Raw genomic sequence first — 16,176 nt, 5'->3', positions numbered from 1 at the left:
CACCTTGACCTGGCCTAAAGGCAGCAGCTATTGAGCCATGCTCTCCTGTAAAGGGCTAATTTGTAAGATCTTCAGAAGAGGAATCAGTACCCACTTCCATACTGTCTGAGGGCTTATCCATAAGTGGAATTCGGCTAGATGAGGCCTTTGATTAAGATGCACTTGGTGGAGGAGGCGCTACCATTTCCCCCCTCAAAGTAGCAATGACTGGCTTTGCAGCACTTACAACTGCTCGTTTCCTCAGAGGGCCAACATTCACACTAGAAGCGGCCCTTGTCTTACGCTTTCTAGCTGGTGCTAGGGCCATTTCGACCTCAGGGATAGGGACAGTCGGGGCAGGCTGCGAGGACCCCCCATGCTGTATTGAGGTTGCTACAAGTTCTGGCACAAAGCTGTAGCGTGCACCTCTATCAAAGGCTATAGGGGGCCTCAATAAATAGTCCCCCGCATAGATTACCAGCACCTTCGCGTGTTGGGCAGGACTTGCGCAAAAATCTTTCCAGCCTGCTAGCTTTATGGCCCAGAGCAAGCGGGTTGCCTCAGTGCACATAGGGACCCTATCTCTTCTTGGCAAGAAGAGAGCCCCAACTCCTACGCGAAGCAGCCCAATGTGATCCGCGATAAACCTTGCGAAGCTACCCTCATAGGAGTCCTTGCCCCTAGCAAAGATGTATTGTGAAGGCACATCTTTATCATAGCCAAACTACAGAGGCATTATGCAAGGATTGTACGTCTTCAATATTTGGCCACCTTCCCATATGGCAGGTAAATAGCCTAGGGTGGTGACTAGCAGGAACACCAGCACCTCGCTCGCATTTAGTCAATGAGCACCTGTTGGGATATGCTCATCATCATCAAAGCACATGGGCAAGGTCAATGCCCTAGGCAGGATCGCAGCGTAAGGGCGAGCAACAAACTGGAAGCTTTGATCTAAAGCATATCCCAGTCGCCCTCGCAGAGAGCATCCATGCCACCTCATGCCTCGCACCACCTCTTCATCCAAAACCAAATCTACTGGGATGGGAGAATAAGATTGGAACCTCTCGTACAAAAACATCTGTAAGATGAGGGTGGACGCGTAAGAGTAATGGACATAGTGTCCCACAGACCGTACCATGTCTTTTCCTACCATATCAAGGCGATGGTACAAAGACCCCAAGAATAGAGGCATGAGGGCCACTTTTACACCACTCGCTAGCTTCACCGCGAGGTCTACAAGTCGCGGTAGCAGAGCATCTTCAAGGGTGCCCTCAAGCACGTATCTCGATAGCCAACATAGTAGGTAAGCTGCGAGACCGGAAGAATGGTCAGTCCAGGGGCTTGGAATTCTTTTTATTCCCTCATCTGTGAGATTTTTCCTAGCCATTGGAAAATTTCTAAAATAGTACCACACCAAAGCCCTGAGAGTGGCTTTGTGCGTACCCTTGCCTCGATCAGCATGGCGAATACCCTGTGTACCCCATAGCAACCTGAAATCTTTGGTTGTCTCCAGGGCTGCCTCGAGGTCCTGTGCTAAAGTCTCTTTAGTTGACAAGAATTCCTAAGAGCCAGGATTCTCCACCCCCCAAAAATGTAGACCTAATAACTGACTCACATCCTCAATAGTGGGTGTAAACTCTCCCCACGCAGTAATAGAGGTGTGCGAGCTCGAGCTCCACCGTGAGGTCAATTCCCATAAACCAACAGTGTCGCGAGTAATTTGTATTTGGTGAAACAACTTAATATAGGGTGTCAAGCTCGTCGCGTTTAGAGTTGCCTTGCACGCAGGATTAGCAAGGATCGCATCAGTCTATTTTTCCAAACTATAGGCAGGACTAATGTGATTGTTAAAATTCACATAAGAAAATGGATATTATCCTTGCTCGACCCCAAATCGCAAGATGGTATCAGCAGGAATGCGAGGAGCTAGATTAATCTCGACCTCCTCCTCCATTAACTCAACCACTTCAAGTGGTTTACCAGCAACCACAGCCTTGCTGGCCCGATGCCAAAACAAATCGTTTTTCCCAAAGAATGGTGCCCGTCGCCATTCTGAATCCACTGGCACTTTAGGGGGAAGGAAATCCTTTTTGAATAGCTCTTGTTTCTTGCTAACCGTGATGGCAGTCCCTTAAACTAAGAAAGAACGAACAAAAAGCTTTAAGTTTTAGCAAGTCCTCTTCGCCGGCGATGATGGAAACGGAGGCAACCACAGTAATTTCTAAGTTATCTCTTCACAATAGCTCTTCACACCGTCGCTATCCCCTTTTAAATAACTTTTCTACCTCGGGAACCTCCAAAATCGAAGTGGCAACATACGACGCATTAATGGTTAGAGGCGACCTTTCAAGCTCGTGTCCTTTCAATCTCTTCGAAGAAATAAATGACCTAGCCACTTAGCCTTGCATGCGTACCAATTCATTATGAATCACTACACGTGTAGAGGGACAAATTATGGGTGTCACTTATTAGAAGCTGACATGGCATGTTGATAAGTCTACATGACCTTAACTAAATCCCCCGTGGCAATTTGAAAAGCCAAAAGCCTTGATAAACTAACCCTCAAGCACCTTAAGCCCTGGTATCGCTCCAAGCCCATCAAGTCTCGAGAAACCAACTCTCGAGCACCTTAAGCCATGGCATCGTGCCAGGCCCATTAAGCCTTGGAATCGTTCTAGGCCCATCAAGTCTCGAGAAACCAACTCTCGGGTACCTTAAGCCCTGGCATCGTGCCAGGCTCATTAAGCCCTAGCATTGCTCTAAACCCATCAAGCCTCGAGAAACCAACTCTCGAGCACCTTAAGCCCTGGCATCGTTCTAGGCCCATTAAGCCTCGAGGGATCAACTTTCGAGCACCTTAAGCCCTGGCGTCGCTCTAAGCCCATCAAGCCTCGAGGGATCAACTCTCGAGCACCTTAAGCCCTGGTATCACTCCAGGCCCATTAAGCCTCGAGGGATCAACTCTCGAGCACCTTACGCCCTGGCATCGCTCCAGGCCTATCAAGTCTCGAGGGATCAACTCTCGAGCACTTTAAGCTCTGGCATTGCTCTAGGCCCTTTGAGCCTCGAGGGACTAACCTTCGAGCATCCTTAAGCCGTGGTATTACTCCAGGACCCGTGCAAGCCTCGAACACCCCACATTTGGGCAATACCACTTTGGAGGACCAGAGCCCTAAAAGTCTTGATATTAAAATTCGCATATAGCATGAAACGAAGGTAGGGTTTTCGTAACTATATAGAATCTAAGATTGGGAAACTTAGGAGGATCTTGGATTGGTGGATGAGAAGTCAAGAAGTGCCTTCGCCTTTAGCAAGGCCCAATTAGCAAGATGATGGGATTATACACGTTATGACAGCAAACCTTAAAATCACATTCAATGCTATGTTAGGCTTGACCAACCGATGGCCAAGCAACATTTAGTGCCCTTGATTAAGGGAGAAATGACATGGCAACACAGTGCAAGGCTCGAAAGGATTAGACCCTTCAGACTCCTAAATCCCTAGAATTACCCACATAATCCGGATCAGGAGAAATGCATGCAACGAGCCATGCACGGAAGGAACCATTGGGTAATAACCAATGGAATCTGGGTCTATAAATAGTACTGTCTTATGAAGGAATAAACTAACTCCAGAAGAAGAAGCTCTCATAAGATACTGTATATTTACCCTACCACCATCTTAATCTTAATAGTTGGTCTTCTTCTCCTTCTCCTACATTGAGCATTTCCTCTGTTTTCCCTCATATTTGTATTTTTTGATATCACCATTGCATTATTATATTACTTGATAAAAAAGAACCCCTACAAAGCTCAAGCTCGCACAACTTTGTTCTTGAGTTTTGCCTCAAAAGGCGCGGTACCTTCTGGAGCTATCACTAACACAGATAATAAGTTCACTTCCGCCTTACCCAGGTAATAAGTGCACAAAACTTAGTAGTTTGTGCTAAAAAAATAAGTATTTAATTAATCTTTTTTATTAGTTAAATGTTTTTATCCTTTCTTTTTCATCTTTTATAGGGGCTAATTTCGAAATGAGAAGAAAAAGAAGTAAAAATGGCAAAAAAGTGAGATTTTATGGCTGCAGAAAGGATGAGAATTTATTTATAATTGAAGAAGAGCACTAGAAGCATTAGGAGAGATGGTCCAGGCATAACCAACTTTAGAGAGGTCTCGAGTTTAAGACTTCAATTATTGCAGCATAATTGTTCTATTTTCTTTTATAAACGATCAGTTAATTTCAAATTCAAAATTAGCTTTATTTAAATGTATATTTAAATTAGCAAATATTAATTCAAATTGAAAAATAACAAGATTTTAGCAATATTTAAATGTATTTAATTTTTTTTCTCTCTTTGTATTTTGATTTTCAAATTGTTCTCTTTTTCCCTCTTCCCTTCTAAACTCTATAAATAGGGACTCTCAGAAGGGGAGGGAGATATAGAGAGAGAGAGTTAAGAAAGAATAGAGTGAGTTAGAGAGATCTTTTTTATTTTCTTGTAATTATTTTCTCATTCAATGAAAAATATTTTTATTTCTATGCCTTATTTTCTTGTTAATAGGCTAAACACCCCTCTCAAGGGACTGATGAAGCCACCATGCCTGAAGTATAAATAAATATATATTTCATTCCTTGTATGATTTCAATCTCGAGAGTATTCTTTTATGAATCTCAATGACAAAAACCTCATAATGGAGGTTGGAGGCTAAGAAATAGAGGGATGATTCTTCGTGTTTGCCAAATAATGGTAATTCGAATAATGCCTACTGCTATTTACATTTATAACAAGAGGTAGTAATAGAAATTTTGCAAGAACATCTCTCATAAATAACTAATAAATTTAATGTCATATTTCCTTCATCTTTTCAAGTTATAATTGTTAGAATTGTGAATAAAATTTGTTTAATAAAAAAACGTGAAAGGTATCCTTTAATGTAATGTCAGTTGGGAAATACAACCACTACCATATCGCGTCTTCTTTGAAGACATGTCTACGTAACAACATGAATGTCACTTGTGACAACGTGAATATCTTGGTGTGAAAGGGTGGTATGTTGTTACATGTAAAACCCTATATATCATTCACATGCATTGATGTATAAAGAATGTTTGTACATCAGTATAACTGTATAAACCAAGAGGTGTGGTAGTTGTAGACTAAACAAACGTCTTGTATGACCAGAGGTTATATTGTTAGCCTGATACTGGAAAGGTGCGATAGATGGAACAATGTCTGTAAGTCAAAAGAGATACAAATGAATAGACACATCCAATAACGATGAACACCACTTTGTCTATAACCAACCATTGCTTTCCATTGGAAGTGGTTGTGTCTGTTGATGAAGAAACACAAACACCGCATTATCTACAAATACCCACCATTGGCTGTCATTTCAATTCGTTCAATTCATTTTCTTCTCTCCCTCTCTCTAGACTTGAACCCAACCCAAGCAGATTCAAGCTATAGGTCAAATGGTCCGAGCCACTTCGACCATAATCTAATTTCACTGAGCCATCTTTTTTTTTTGGGTCATTCATTCTAAGCATGATAAGTACGTCTAATACAACCACCGAACTGACCAATGTAAAAAACGATCTGATATGTTCTCAAAGCAATCCTTCTTCAATTCATATTGGGTCCAATAAGATGTAAAATTGTCATTCCCCAAGTTTAATTTTATCACTTTTATAGGTGGCTAAAAAAATAAAAATAAAAAGAACTTTCGGTATTAATGGGCTTGTGCATAACTTGACACACCAAATTAGATAGGGGAGTAGAGTTTGAATAATAATAATAATAATAATAATAATAATAATAGTAGGATGGTGGTGATACTGGCGCTTCATGCTTTTTCTAATTGCTGATGAACAAGAAAGACTTACCACATAACTATACCAACCATTGACCAAATATTCTTGTCAATCCAAACAAAACAATTCAAAGAAGAATTCAGAATTACAGGAGAGAAAAAAAGTTGTCGATGGTAACATGAGAGAGGAAGAGAGAACTGAGATAAAGAAAGAGACCTTTTAAAACACAAGAAGGGCCTTTTTGATATTTTAGTTTAATGACAATAGTAATGGAGTACCCGATTGTGTCCAATCAAAGATAAAATAATTTTTTATTAAGTAAAATTGTTCTTGTTATTTTATTTAATCCCTTATTGTCAAATTAAAAAAAAAAAAATTCTCTTAGAAAGATTTGAACTTTGTTTGAAGGGCGCACCAAAACTTGCTGTAGTGCAACACCAAGTATATTCTCAGGATCACAGTAACAAGCTACTCTAGTTGATCCAACCCTGAAAAAAAAAAATTAGTTCAATATCATGCAGGCCCAAGTCCACACGATCCAGGGCGGTGGCCTTGGTATCAGATATTAAACTAGTAAAAATAGATATTACATTTGATCTCTTAGCCAAAAGGCCGGGAAAAGTAAATTATTAATTTATTAGGTCTATATTTTTATAAGAAGGTAACACTTCATAACTTGTAACCAATGTGGGACAAAATCAATGTGCACTAAAAACATGTTTAGCACGAACTTGCACAAGTACTGTAATATATGTGTGATTGAGTTTTTAGATGTGTAAGAAAAAAAATATAAAGATTGACGGTAAATACACCGTGAACTTCATTTCAATCCATTAAAAAACCAAAAACTGAAAGACATTCGGTTCTTGATTTTGATTCAACACTTCAGTTCTTGAATAATTAACGGAATGATAATCATCATATTGATTTCATTGGACTCGAACGATTCTACTTGTCCAATGATCACTTCAAATCAATTTTGCTTCTTCTTTGTTGCTACCCTAAAGTATCAAAGCCTTAGCTGTCATTGATTACAAAAACTGCACATTGATGCTCTCTCATTGCTCTAATAAATTTCCTTGCATTCCTTTACCTTTTCCAAGCAATAGCTGAAAATTTTATTTGCAGGTATTTTATTTCATCCATTATTTTCAATTAAACTAAATTTTTATTGGGGTTTCTCTTTCGATCCTAAACCAGAATGCATCTTAATTTCTCTAAAGTTTGATGTGAGACCAAAACTAAACAGCAATTTCATCACGTAGGTAGATATATATATCCCCAATTTCTAATATCAATTTTTTTTGTGACATAGTTTTTAAGGAAAATGATATTTACGATGGATTTGACCGATTTGTCAGGCAGATCCTGTGTGGCGTCTATTGACAAAAAGAATGGGCCCCGGTCTCTCTCTCTTCACCTATCTGCAATTTTTGCTCTAGTTTCCCTTCTCTCTAGAAGACCGGGAAATGCCAGATTTGGGGTGTCAAAGATCGATGGCGGTGTCAGCAACGGAACTCCAATCGGTTACCGATATCGCATCAACCGTTATATCAGCAGATCGATAGTCCTGTGCTCAAATCAAAATGCAATCTTCTCTCTTTACGAAGAAAAATCTATACTGTCGCCAAAAGGCCACAAGATTTTTTTTTATTATTCGATTTCTTTTTTCTACTGTTAGCCTGCTAGTAGGATCTGTGCCGTGTATCAATTATGCAAAAATGTTCCACTCTGCTCAAAACCCATTTGTCTCTTCCCCTTTTTCACCCGATCTCGACAAAAAAGAGAAATTTTCTGGTCATGCCAATTGGATCAACACCATACAAATCCTCCTCGAAACCCATTTGTCTCTTCCCCTTTTCCCTAAGGCTTCGTTTGGTTAGGTGGAATTAATTAGAAAAGAAAGGAAAGAGAAAATTTTAAAACTTTTTTGGAGTTTGGATAGAAGGAAAAAGAAAAGAAAGAGAAAATCTAGTTTCCTGCATCGGTCTATTTGTCTCCAAAATTTTTCAGGCACAAAACACGCGAAAATAGTATTTTCCCGTGAAAGGAGTCCCTTTTATTTGACTTTCCTATTTTATTCAACTAACTTGTTTGTATTTGTTGTTGGGTAATTCTCTCTTTTGTGACTTTATGAGTTTTCAACAACTATTTTTATGAAGCAATAAATTTTTTTTTCTTTCAACAAAATAGGACAGGTGCATCTTTTTTAGTATAATCCACCTATCTAATGCGAAGGTTCAAAAATAAAAGAAAAAAATATTAATATTTAGTTGAGCCTCTGTACTCTAATTATGTGTAATCCAACCTTTAAAAATTAGTTTGCCTTATTTTATTATAATTTTTTATTTTTATTTTTTATCATCTATTGAACAATATTTATTTTTTAAATCCTAACTGATATAAAAGTAATTTTGGTAAGTAGAATTATATTTTTTTCACTTTCATCCTACCCAAATTAATAAAATCATATTTTATCATAACTTTTTTTTTTTTTTTGATAAGTAAATATTTTATCATAACTTTCTCAAAAGACTTTAATACTAATCAAATTCATGGTAAAATAGATCTTACTTCTAAATAGAATTTTTTTATATTTTTTTAATCCTCTGTTCTATGTTGCAATTCTAGCTACTCATAATCCGGTATGAATATATATATATATGTATATCTTTTATATGGTGAAATATTTAATTTTTCTCCCAAACAGTAGTCTCTAATTTTTTTTTTTAATTTGTTTATCTTAAACTAATAATTAGTTTTACCTAGAAAATATTATAAAACCTTATTCTAAATATAAATAATAAATATAAATATAAACAATTATATATTTGAATTTAATAATTTATCATTTTAATTCATAAGGATAGTTTTGGTATGCATAATCACTTTCTTTTCACTTTCATACTATCCAAACTAACAAATTAATATTTTTTTACAATTTTCTTGGATAAATTTTCATACCAACCAAATGTATACTAGAAAATCTTTTTTCTTTTGATTCACTTCACTTTTCATTCACTTTCTATTTCTTTTCTTTTCTAACTTATTTCTATCTAACCAAATGGAGGCTAAGGAATTTCTGAAAAGCCAAACGACGGAATACGTATGAGCAATAGAAAGATTTCAACTAAAGAATTCGACGAGAAGCAAGGAAAGAAATTCTAGATTGTCATCGTGGTTGTCCCGAGTCATCACTGTAAGAAACTAATTTTGATTGGGTATCGCCATTGGATAATTCACCTCAGATTGGGTGTCGCCGTCCAGCGATTTTGTTGGCTTATTTATGCTTCTGGTAATTCTTCATGTGAAAGATCCATAAAGAGAGCATTAAAAAGATTTCCTCAGGCACCTTCCAGAATGGTAATGTTTGCTAATTTACCTTGGTCAAGCTTTTTATTTGTAAAAAGAAAGCAGATCGGCGACGAAGAGACACAAATGATGGAGAAAACAAGCATCGGCCGGCGGTTTATGGTTGCCGACAGTGAAATCCCGGCGAGGACGGATTGCTGTGATGTCGCCGGAGTTGAGTTGACGCATGCAAATTCGTCAGGCGGGTGTTGAGATTGCAGGAAATGGGTTTGATGAAGCTCTGCACTTGGATCAAGTACGCTGAAACGGCGTTTTTCATATCAGTTTGTTCCGAGGAGAGAAGACGAATGGACAACGTCTGATGATGTTGATGCCAAATTGAATTAATTTTTTGCCAGCTGTACCGCCACATGTATTCTGCCTAGCAAGTTGGTGAGACTGTTTTGCTTGGATATCACGACTCAATTTTTAATATTTCAAACCCTTAAAATATAGTTTGATACATATGAATGAAATGGAATAGAATGGACATTTCATTCCAATTATTCCCTTGTTTGGTATGACATTTAAAGTGGAAATGCCTTGGAATGAAAATACAATTTTACATCTAAACCGATGGAATGAAAATTCAAGGAATGATATTCTTGGCTGCCACCACCACTACCACAACCACCGTCTTTTGCCACCACCTCCGCCTTCCGCCACTGCCCTTACCGCCTTCCGCCACCACCGCCACCACTTTCCACCTCCTTTCACCGCTTTCACCGCCACTATCTTCCATTGTCTTCCACCACTTTCACCGCCACCACTTAGAATGGTTATTATCATTTAATTTCCACCTCATTTCATATTTGCAACTAGACAATAGAATTAGAATGATTATTCCATTCAATTTTCATTCTCATTCCATTTTCATTCCTTTTCATTAATAAGTACCAAACTAGGCCTAAAAAGATTTAAAGTTTCATTTGGAGGGTGCACCAAGCCTTGGCAGTAGTGTTACCACCAAAGACATGCTCAAGGATCACCACAATAGCAAGCTACTGCAATGTTACATCCTCCAAATTCGGAGATGTGGAGGGAATATAAGCAGGTGTAGAGATAGGAATTTGGATTGGGATATATAAGCAGGGATTGGGATTGGGATTGGGGGGAGGGGGGGATGTGGAGGGAATATGAGAAATAAAATAAAATTTTCTTTAGTAATTTTTGAAATTTTCAAAAATTTAATTTATGATTTTTTTTTTAATACTTTGATTCTATTTTCGCAAATATATACCATTATTGGCTTGATGAAAGATTTAAAAAAATTAATAAATAATTCTAACTAAAGGAATCTCACAAGGTTTAAAAAAACACAATTATTATGATTAACCTAGAAAAGTACTTTGGTAATTTTCAAATATGGCTAAATGATTTCAAGTTGATATTGTATGAGTTTAAAGGGGATATAAGTTAAATTTATTTTCACTCTCTATTTTTGGGCCAATAAATAAATGTTTTGAAAATATTTTGGAGAGGGTTAAATTAGAATTTATTATCTCTCAGGCTTGATCTCTCTGCCAAAAGTCACTTATTGGTTTCTAGGTTGTAATTTTCTAAAGTCAATCCATGATTGAGATTTTAGATGTCATCTTTAAACATTGTTAAAGCGAAACTTATAGCGTTATTAGTAACATATTGTTACAATAATTGAACCTTTATAAATAATTGATTAGGGGAGCAGTTGTTGGCGGCAATTTATGTAAAACCTTGTGTAGCTTGTTCATACTCCATTTATGATTTTTTTTCGCATAGAGCTATTGTTTCTTTCTCTGCAGAAAATATCAATTGATCAAAGCCATCCCTAGTCACACGTGCACTCATTTTTTTTTTTTTTTTTCATTTTAAGAATTATAAAACATGATCTGTCATGTTCTTAAAGCAATCCTTGTTCTTTCAATTCAAATTAAATTCATATGTGTTCCAATAAGATGTTGAAATCTAAATTTCGGCGCGCTTCAACCTATCTAAAATTGTCATTCCCCATGTTTAATTTTATAACTTTATAGGTGGCTGAAAAAACAAATACTTTTGGTATTAAACTAAAAATAGAATTATAAAGTATTTAAAGGCGAATACAGCACCAATTTACTAAGCCATTTGAAAGAACAAGGATTGCTTTAAGAACATGATCTGTCATGTTCTTAAAGCAAAATTCAAATTAAATTCATATGTGTTCCAATAAGGTGTTGAAATCTAAATTTCGGCGCGCTTCAACCTATCTAAAATTGTCATTCCCCATGTTTAATTTTATAACTTTATAGGTGGCTGAAAAAACAAATACTTTTGGTATTAAACTAAAAATACAATTATAAAGTATTTAAAGGCGAATACAGCACCAATTTACTAAGCCATTTGAAAAGTAAAAAAAAAAAAACAACTGTAAAAAAAAAACGCCTTCGTGAGTTTCTATCACATAGGATTGCCAATTCTTATTTCTATCCCATCATCTTAATTTCTCTATGATGTGAGAAAATCTTTGGTAGTAGTGCAACACCAAGGATATCATGTTAACCCGACTCTAAAAAAATCTTTAGTAGTGCAACTAGAGTAGCAAGCTACTCAAGTTGACCCAACCCTAAAAAAAAAAATTAGTTCAATATCATGCAAGCCGAGGCCCACATGATCCAGAGTCGTGGCCAGATACTATAGTTGATCTTAGCCAAAAGGTAGAGAAAGATATTTCATTAAGTTTATAATTTTATAAAAGGCTACCATGTAATTCTTTATAACTTAAAACTGATATGAGACAACAAACAGATTTATATAATTGCTCAAAACCAATGTGGGACTAAAAACATGTTTAACCAACTTTAAGAATTAGATCTTAGACTTAATAACCACCTTGGATTGATAAAGTGAAACCTAGGGCATTAGACACTGTTACAACACAAACTTTATATAATGATTAAAAACTTAATAAATGATTGATCACAGAGAAATTGTTGGCACTTATATAATCATTTGTAGCGTGTATATACTCCAATTACTATCCTTTTACATAGCGCCTATGTTTCGTTAAAAGTGACACTAAACCCTTTAGTGAAAATCACGTAAATAGCAATTTCTAATGTCTCGAACACTCACTTTAACAAGATTTCAAGTTTGATTTGGTGGGTGCAGCAAGCCTTGGCAGTAGTGCTACACCACAACAATTGCAAGATACTCTAGGGAATTTTTTTTTTTTTTTTTTTTTAACATAAAAAAATGATAAGTAGAGTCAGATGTATCTAAGTGTGGACCACATCATTAAATACTAAATAGGATGATATCAGTCCTCCTTTTCAATATGTCATGGACTGCCATACGGCATTGTTTGCCGCGAATGAGGCTTGATCTTTGCCAAAAGTCACTTATTGTGCGGTTCTCATTCTGAGCATTAATATTTCAAAGCATCCTTAGGTTTATCAATTTTTTAATTTTATTTTAATTTTTTTACTTTTAAAACTCAGCATTAGGATATTGTAATTAAAATCCAGCAATGGGTGTCGTCAAGGAGTCCGAACCTCCGGATCTACTTCAAATGTGGAATTTCAACGTTGAATGAACTTTCAAGGGATCAATTTTTTATTTTAACATCAAACTATAAATTCTTATTTTTATTTTTTTAAGTTAGAAAATGATGCACGACAAAATTCTAGATAGTTCGACAAGTTTGTTTTCAAACCGAAAGGATTGTTTTTGGGTAGGACTGACCCATTGAAAAAAAACACACACTAGATTTAGCTTGTGGGCTATGTCGTTTTTTGGCATAAAGCCTTTTTTGTAGCTTTGAAATTGCGTTTTCTTGTCTTTGTTAGTAAGTTTCCTTACATCATTAGGGTTTTCTTTATTATAAATATGCATTTACTACAAGAACATATTTTAAGCTTTTAATTAATAATATTTCAGATTGCTTTGTAATTTTTCTTCAACTTTGTGGATTCAAAGTTACAACTTTGTGAATTCAAAAAAAACCCTTATTCTTGTGAAATTGGTATCCGAACCTTGATTTACCCTGACCTGATTGTGACCGATCGTTTTAGCAATAATTGCTCTAGCAACGATGATCGTAGAGTGAAGGCCTCTTGGGCAGCCATGCATACTCAAGAAGTAGCAACTGATTTTGGGATTAGTGGCAACCTGGTTAGTGGCTCGATGATGTATCTTGCAACCAACCGAATATGAGTCTTGTTTCTATTTATCCACGTATGCTTACAGGCTATGTGGATTATTTCGATGATAAGGAGTTTAGTTTAGTGATCGAGGTAGACGTAACAAAAATCATATATCCGAACAATCGTGAATTTTATTTAAAACTTGATTTACTTACTTTTAATGGAAGTATTATTATTGAAGATGCCTTGGACTGACTTGAAGAAGTTGAAGAATTTTTTGATTATTTTGATGTACTTAAAAACAAGCAAGTTTCGCTTGTTGTCTTCAAGCTTAAAGGATGTGCTTCAATTTGGTGGGAACAAACACAGACTAACTGGAGGAGACAAGGAAAACAGCCTATGCAGTTGTGGTACAAGATGAAGTGGTTGTTGATAGATAAATTCCTACCACCAAATTATGAGGAAGATGTAACAAAAATATCAGAACTGTCGACAAAGGAAATTTACAAAAAAAAGGTAGTGGCATCAAGGATAATAATAATTTTGTTGAAGCAATGACTAATATTATTGAAGTTGATCAAGAGCAAAATTATGTTGCTTCACCTATTATAGTTGAAGAAGATGAAGTCAAGGATGTGAAAGTATTAATTTCTTTGCATAAGTTGGTAGATGCAGAAAATGATGAAATTAGCACGACAAAAGAAGAAGATAGTGATCGACAAGAAGTTCGATGCTAAAATTAAGCAATAAGAATTAATTGATGATTAACGTGTCAATGATTTTTTCAAATTAGATGTTCAAGATGGTATGAAAGAATTCGAACACCAAGTTGGTGAATCATCATTATGTGAGCAAATTGTGAGTGAAGATGTTTTTATTTTGAAAAGTGTCAGTGAAGATATATTGGTGTCGTGTTTTGAAGGTTCCCATGGCAATGATCAGCATACTGTTTTTGCAGGAAAGACTTCATAGTATTCGCAGCCAAACTCGAGGATGAGTTTTTTTGAGGTAGAGGGGACTAATGTAGGACAGAGTTATGGACAGTTCAACAAATCCGTTTTCCACCCAAAATGAGTGTTTATTTTTTATTTTATTTTTTTGGTAGAAAAGACCAGTTGAGAAATACCCATTAGCTTTGCTTTGTGGGCCATGTCATTTTTCTGTTGAAAACCTTTGTTTAGGGTTCCAAATTTGTGTTTTCTTGTCTTATAGGAGGTTTGATTATTTCAAGATTTTTGTTCAAGGCCTAAACAAAGTCGGATCTATCTCAAATTTTATATTCTGTAGTTTTTAGTGATTAGGATTCTTGTTCTATTTTTTCAAAATTTTTAGAAAATTTATTTTTTTGGATTATTTATTTTAGAGGTTTTCTTAGTTTCCTTTGCTGATAAGTTTCATTACAATATTAGGGGTTTCATTACAATATTAGGGTTTTCATTATTATAAATATGCAAACATTGCAAGAACATATTTTAACCTTTGATTAATAATATTTTAGATTTCTTTACAATTTTTCTTGAACTCTGTAGATTCAAATTTATAGCTTCGTGGATTCAAAGTAATCATTGTTCCTTGTGAATGATTCAAAGCTTTTGCTACGTCAGAAAAACATTATAAAAATTGTTTGCTATGTTTTAGAGTGCCAATTTTGATGTCTTAGATTTGAAATTGGAGAAAATTTAGTTTTAATTTCTAACTAAAATTTTCTTTTAATTCCAAATTCAAACCATCGATTTAATGCTCCCAAACATAGCATTGAGTTAATAAAACAGAATTATATAAAGATGTAGTCCAATACAATTTGAGCATATAAGCATATGGATTTGTTTCCTTCATTATCTTGCATCCATTAGGAGAAATTATTAGATTGTTCTGGCCTAAGCATTACAAGGGGAACTTGTCCCACATTGGATTCAGAAGGAAAAGTTATTGAGTATATATGAGTTAGATATCACCACCTAACAACTTAAACTTTTGGGTCAAATCACAAAGTACCTGATCCGTTACGGTTAGTGTTAAGAGTCAAACATTTGAGTTAGCTAGTTTTTTTTTTTTTTTTTTTTTTTTTTTTTTTTGGGGGGGGGGGGGGGGGGGGGTGGGTAGCTACATGTTTTATTATTGTACCTAATGAATATTTATTAAATTTTTTTTTTTCAAAAGTTCAAATAAATGTAGACACATTTATTATATATTCCCCGTACCAAGACTAAGAACACTCTGATCAATTGTCATTGGTTTCGTAGCGATTATTTAATTCTCGTTTTGCTTTAAATATACTTTTTGTCAAAACTAGAGGAAAATAGGGAGAAAAATATTACGATACTTTTATTCTTCTCACAAGGAGGTATATATACTATACACAAGGAGGTATATATACTATACACATATTAAACATATAAGGAAAGTATTAAGTTTACAAAGTCAGCTCTAATTTACGCTAATTATGCTAATAGATAAAAGGTAATCCTAATCAATCACGTTAGCACTCCCCCTCAAGTCGGTGCATAGATGTCTCGCATGCCCAACTTGTCGATTGAAGTATTGAAACTTCTACTTGATACTGCCTTTGTCAAAATATCTGCTAGCTGGTCCTCAGTCTTTACAAAAGGCAAGCTAATTATTCCACCTATTAGTTTCTCTTTGATATAGTGTCTATCTATCTCAACATACTTGGTACGATCATGTTGAACTGGGTTATGTGCAATGCTAATAGCAGCCTTGTTATCACAATAAAGACTTATAGGTTTCAAGGGACAAAAACCCAATTCACCCATCAAGATCTTCATCCATAACAGTTCTTGAACCCCATGGGCTATAGCTCTGAATTCTGCTTCTGCACTTGATCTAGCTACCACATGTTGCTTCTTACTCCGCCAAGTTACTAAGTTTCCACCTACGAAAGTAATGTATCCAGAAGTTGATCTTTTATCAGTTA

At 35.8% G+C, this 16,176-nt stretch overlaps 2 pseudogenes; both read right to left on the bottom strand.

Moving 5' to 3' along the window:
- Positions 1-6,195: 6,195 nt before the first annotated feature.
- LOC132297641 (U2 spliceosomal RNA) lies at positions 6,196-6,416 on the bottom strand (annotated as a pseudogene).
- A 5,193-nt stretch (positions 6,417-11,609) lies between these two features.
- LOC132297651 (U2 spliceosomal RNA) lies at positions 11,610-11,827 on the bottom strand (annotated as a pseudogene).
- Between the last annotated feature and the right edge of the window lie 4,349 nt (positions 11,828-16,176).

Source organism: Cornus florida, unplaced genomic scaffold (genome assembly GCF_030987335.1).
Source record: "Cornus florida cultivar Cherokee Brave unplaced genomic scaffold, ASM3098733v1 CherokeeBrave_3.0.0_Hap2_Chr02, whole genome shotgun sequence".
Taxonomy (NCBI): domain Eukaryota; kingdom Viridiplantae; phylum Streptophyta; class Magnoliopsida; order Cornales; family Cornaceae; genus Cornus; species Cornus florida.
This window is presented reverse-complemented; position numbering and strand designations above follow the sequence as displayed.